Raw genomic sequence first — 6,255 nt, forward strand, 5'->3', positions numbered from 1 at the left:
ATTAAAGATCATGAAAAGTCTTGAAAGCATACAGATATTTATTTCCTTTTTAAAACAGGAGAACCTAAACAATACATTTTTTAATATAAATATCTATAGATATATAAACATGTAGTTAAATTTTAGAGGGAAGCAAAAGCAATGTTGAACTAAATATTAAGTATAACACTATTCTCTGAAAGGTGGATAAAGAAAGATCAGAAGTTTCCTGTGATCGGTGTTACTGTGCGTCCTATGGTAATAGTGTCTAAAGAAACCCTGTTTTATCCATCCAAGAAGGTACAGTCTACCTGAAATCATATTAGCTAGCACTCAAATGTATTGTAAGTCATTACCAGATCAGCTTTATAATTTTTGAGAGGAGGAAACTGAGGTTCAAGGATCAATGCCACGCAGTAAATGAATGTTTGGGACAGCGCAGAAAATCAAGACTCAAGTGCAATGGATTGATACAGTGACTAGGACAGTGAGGATTGGTGTTTTGGAATTAGTGAGATGCCTCAGGACAGGACAGGCTTCAGAGCTGCTGGATATAGGGTTGCTGTCAGTAGCCAATGACTTGATGGCACATAAAAATAACAACAAATCCACCTGGCCAGTCCAGGTGCTCCATTCCTATTCTAGCATAATAAGCAAATGAGTCAGCAGGGGAAGGCAGAGAATCCCCGAGGGAGTGGCTGAGCAGGATTTCAGTTTTCAGGGGAGCAGCAGGTCTTGCCCTGGCAGCTGTGGTGAGTGGATTACTTCAGCATTTAGGACCTTGGCATATGTTACCTCAGTGCTCCTGCTGGGAACCTTCCATTGACTTCTGGCCTCTACCATCTGCAGACTTCCTTAGTGTGGGGTTCAGAAAACTAACAGTTGGTTGTATTGCCTCAAAACATATTTTTTACAAATTAGGAAAAATACAAGATGAGAAAAGTTACACTCAGAAATTTATAGCTGTTGAAAGTGGAGATGTTCATTTTTTCTCAGTTTAGTGGGATTTGGCATGAGTGTCTTGGACTAAAATATAGATTCTTTGTATCATTTTCCCCTTTTTACTGATGAGTTGTAATCCATTGACAAATTATTCAAAACATTAATACATGTAATTCCTATAACTTTCAACAATTTGATTCACAAATCATTTACTTTTCAGAAGTAGGCCTGGTGTTTCATTTACTTAGTATTTTTCAGGAGTTTTATTTTGTGTAAATTATAAAATTAATTGGAACCAATTTTTTCTTCCAGGGGTCTTCTCCCTTCCCTTGTCTTCAGACAGAAGCATAATGCTTTTCTTCAAAATGGAATGCTTTTCATTTAAAAAAAAATGTTCCAGTCGTTTGAGTATATGCCTCAGACTCTGGGGTACATTGCTCTTACAAACAAACCATACATTTTCCATCCCTTCTGAGACTCAGCGTCGGAAACATATGTACAGGAAAAAGACATTTCTTATTGATAACTCGTAGCTCAGAAGTTCTGTTTAAACTGCTACTCAGGCTCCTCTTCATATAATAACATTGGAGGAAAAATTGTGACATGTGATGAAGTATCTAGATAACAATCTATTATTTCATGAACGTCTAGAGAGGAAGTCTAATACAGCTTTAAAAAAATCACAAAGCTGATAGTTTTCAGTATTCACTTTATTCCAGATAATTAAAGTAGCAATTTTGTTTTGTTATGTGTCATCAAGTCAGAACCAACTCATAGCTGACCCCTCAGTGGGTTTTCAGAGAGTGTAAATCATACAGAAGTTGATTGCCTGTCTCTCCCACAGAACAGCTAGTGAATTCAAACCATGTTGTCTTTGTGTTGACAACGCAACTCTTTACCACCAGACTACAACAAGTACAAGACAAAAAATTACTTTCTATAATAAAACTCACTACAGTTAGATTGATTCTGACTCATAATAGCCCTAATGGAGATAATGGTATTGTTGTTGTAGATACTGTCAAGTCAGAACCAACTCATAGCTGACCCTCCAGCAGGTTTTCAGAGGCAGTAAGTTATATAGAAGGAGACTGTTCAATTTCTGCCCTCAGAGCAGCCAGTGGATTTGATCCCTGTGCCTTTGGGTTGGAAGTGTAATTCCTTAGAGTCTGACCCACCAGAGCTAAGGAATTGGAATCAGGGAACAGGATTTTCATGTTTCCACCATAAAAATGAACAAACAAAGCACGTAAACAATAACAACCTTGAGCTGATTCACAGGAGTATATTTTATAGCAGCATTAGAGTGTTAGGTAAAGAGAATGCTTCCATAGTTCCTCTGAAAGTTTTGGGTTCTTTAAATGCATGGGTGTGATTGTGTTCTTTGGCTTGTTCACCTGAGCTTCTCCCACAAGCTGTTGGTTTCTACCCTTCCTCCTGTTGTCAAATACAAAATTAAAAACAAGTTCATATTTTATTCTTTTTATCTTTTTTCACTCTGTGCTATCTTCATGGCACCTCCTGTCAAATTACACAAGATACTTTATTTTGGATCTTCTTGTTACTGCTCTGTGCCTTTACATCTCCCTCACCTTCCCCAAGCTTGATTTCCTGGATGCTTGCTTGCACTTCACTTCCACGTTTTCTTGCCTTTTTCCTTTGTAGATCAATTTAAGATCATTGATCATTATTATGCACCATGCCAGCATAAGATATTGTTCCTATCAATAAGAAAATATTCCCCCCCCCCAGGACTGCTTCCTGTCTACTTTCAAACTAGATTGCTGTTTGTCACCTTTAGTTACCATTGTTACCTTTTAACTTTTGTAGATTAGGTAATTTAAGAATTCAGCAGGAGGCCCTCTGTCCCAAGGAAAGAAGCCTGTTTTTTGTTGGGTGGGTTTTTTTTGGTTTGTTTTTTTTTTTACTTTTTTATTATCAGACTCAATTGCATAAGCTTGACTACTTTATGTTTCAGAAAGATGTTGTAGGCATTTGCCTTTTTCCTGTACAGTAGCAATCCTTGCTATCCTCTGGTTTTGAATTAGTGGTTTGTGGAATGGAGAAACGTTACGATTTCCCAAGATGATAGCTTCTTTTGTCAAAGATGAGAAAATTCCCTGCTAGGGAAAAAGTCCCTGCATGTTATTGTAAGCTTAAATTAAAAAGCCTACATTCATTTGTTGGATTTCTTGTTGTCATTTTTTTTTTTGTTAGAAAAGTATTACTACAAATTAATGAGAGGTTAAACCAGCTAAAGAAAATGAAAGCTTGTGTCCCTTGATGGTGAGCCTTCAATCCAGACAAATCAATTTGTACTGTGATTGGAAATTCGCCTATTGACTTTGTTGAAGAGACTGCATCTTGTACTGAAATACGCTGAATGGTTGAACAAATGTGTTTTGTTAACATTGAATAGAATAATCAAAGTGATTTCTTCTTAGAAAATATTTCCCAATACTGACTACTTGCCAATTTAGGGCTAAGGATAGAAAAATTAAACCTCAGCAAAGCTATATCCACAAAGGCAAGTGGTTCCTAATAAAGCATATAGTTCTCTACTTGCCCATTTTCATATGTCAATTCTTAGTGGACAAAATGTTACTTTTCCAGAAGAAAATTTTGGTATCAGTTTATATCTCTATGTATGAGCAAGGAAACACTGCATGGTTCAAAATCAGGAAAGGAGTGTGTCAGGGATGCATCCTATCTCCATACCTTTTCAATCTGTATGCAGAACAGATCATTTGGGAAGCAGGGCTTTATGAGGAGGAGTGTGGCATCAAGATTGGAGGAGGACTCATGGCTGGAGAAGAGATTGAGGTTGTTAACAATTACAGCTTGCTCAGCTCCACAATCAACACTCTTAGCCCGGGCAGTCCGGAAATCAAAAGATTCATTACATTGGGAAAATCTGCAGTCAGGGACCTCTGCAGAGTACTGAAAAGCAACGATGTCAGTCTAGAGACTATGATGCACCTGATCCAGGCAGTGTTCTTCACAGTTATTTGCTATGCTTCAGGGTGACAGAAAAAGAATCGATGCTTTCAAATTGTGGTGTTGGAGAAGTCTTGACCATCCATGGACTGCCAAGAGAACAAATAGGTCTGTCTTAGAAAGGGTGAAACCAAGTTTCTTCTTGGATGTTAGCTTGGACCCTAGGATTTTGAAGCTCTATCCCACATACTTTGGCTATGTGGCTAGGAGAGACCAGTCCTTGGAGAGGGACACCATGCTTGGAAGGGTGGAGGGACAGCGCAGGAGAAGAGCCCAGGTGAGATGGATTGATACAGAAACAGAGGCATTGGGTGTTGGTGTGTTGGAATTAATGAGACTGGCTCGGGACAGGGCAGGTTTCAGATATGCTGTACGTAGGATCACTATGGCTTGCAGGTAGTCGATGGCACAAAACAACATGTGTATGTATGTGTATCTCATTCTCATTGCCAGAACCCACCTTTAGTTGCCCTTCTATTGGGATTCCAAAGCTGTAAATCACACAAGATGAAATTGCCCAACTTCTCCCTCAGAGCCACTTGATGGATTCGAACTACCTTTGGGTTAAGGCCACTATTTTTCAGGGTAAGATTTTTGTTACTAGGTCCCTCTTAAGACTGTCAAACTGCAAATATTTCCATTTAACTCCAGAAACTAGCTCTGAGTGAAAGACACAATCAAAGGGTATAATGCTACAAATATAATGAAAATAATTTTCTTAGCCAACTAGGATCTATGTTTGGATGCATATAAATCTGTCAAATCCCTAATATCTAATATGTAGCTTAAATACTGGAACATGGCATTTGCTAAAGTATACAATTCCTCTGAAAACCCAGGTCAGCTATAAGTCAGCTTCATCTTAACAGCACACAACAATATAAGAGTAAAGGTTAAATTTAATAAGATTAAGTGATAAATTGTAGCCTTAAGCAGGACTAACTATGGCAAAAATGTTGTTGTTGTTGTTATGTACCATTGAGTCACCTGCAACTCACTGTATCCTGCCCTGTCAGAGCCAGTCTTGTTGACTCTGAGACACTGAGCCCCCATTGCCCCAGTTACTTTATCAATTCATCTCATCTGGGGTCTTCTTCTCCTGTGCTGTCTCTCCACCCTTCCCAAGGACTTTCTCCAAGGACTAGTCTCTCCTGGCTGCGTGCCCAAAATATGTGAGATGGAGCTTCAAAATCCTAGCTTTCAAGGAGAAACTTGGTTTCACCCTCCCTAAGACAGACTTATTTGTTCTATTGGCAGTCCATGGTATGGTCAAGTCTCTTCTCCAGCACCACAATTCAAAGGCATCTGTTCTTCTGTCACTCTTAGCTATTGTCCAGCTTTCTGAACCATAACAAGTAATTACAAAGATCATGGCCTGGATCAGGTGTACCTTAGTCTCTAGACTGACATCATTGCTTTTTAGTAGTCTCTGGAAAGGTCTCAGAAAGAAGATTTTCCCAGTGTAATTTGTTTTGATTTCCTGACTTGGTGTCAAGAGTGTTGATTATGGAATCAAGTATAACTCATAGTAACCCTGTGAACAACGGATCTGTTTCGTGTCTTGTCCTGTACCATCTTCACAATCTCTGACATACTTGAACCCATTGCTGCAGTCACTGTGTCAATGGTTGAGGGTGTTCCTCTTTTTTGCTGACCCCTCTGTCTTTCTAAGGAATAGCTTTGCCTAGCAATATGCCCAACTTACAGGAGATGAAGTTTTTTCATCTTTGCCTCTAAGGAGCACTCTGGCTGCACCTTCTCCAAGTTATGGTAGTTCATGGGATATTCAGCACTTTTCTCCAGCATCATAACTCAAAGGCATCACTTTTTCTTCAGTCATCTTTATTCATTGTCCAGTTCTCAGCAGCGTAGCAAGTGATTGAAATGACCATGTCCTGAATCGGGTGAACCTTAGTCCTCACACTGAGATTATTGCTCCTCAGTAATTTGGAGAAGTCTCTGACTGCAATCTTACCTGATGTAATATATCTCCTGATCTGCTGATCTCCTGACTGCTGGTACCAAGTATATTGATTGTGGATTCAAGTAAGATGGAGTAGTTTCAGTCATTTCTCCATCTATCATGTCATGGCATGTTGGTCCACTGATGGGAATTTCTGTTTTCTATGAGTTGATTCTGATGGATAGCAACCCTATAAACAACAGATTTGAGCCTTGCCCTATCTTGTGTGTCATCCTCATGATCTCTGTCATGCTCAAATCTGTTGTGATGGTCACTAAATCAATTAATGTTCTGTTGTTGTTGTTATGTGCCATCGAATCGTTTCCGAATCATAGCGACCCTATGCACAACAGCTCTAAACCCTGCTCTATCCT

At 39.1% G+C, this 6,255-nt stretch overlaps 1 protein-coding gene across 2 annotated transcripts in view; it reads left to right on the forward strand.

Annotated features, from left to right (window-relative positions):
* The window catches only part of RYR3 (ryanodine receptor 3), a 753,100-nt gene that overhangs the window by 42,587 nt on the left and 704,258 nt on the right, over positions 1 to 6,255 (forward strand). The window lies entirely within an intron of this gene.

Source organism: Elephantulus edwardii, unplaced genomic scaffold (assembly GCF_000299155.1).
Source record: "Elephantulus edwardii isolate Elephantulus edwardi_28Jun2011 unplaced genomic scaffold, EleEdw1.0 scaffold00026, whole genome shotgun sequence".
NCBI classification, from domain to species: domain Eukaryota; kingdom Metazoa; phylum Chordata; class Mammalia; order Macroscelidea; family Macroscelididae; genus Elephantulus; species Elephantulus edwardii.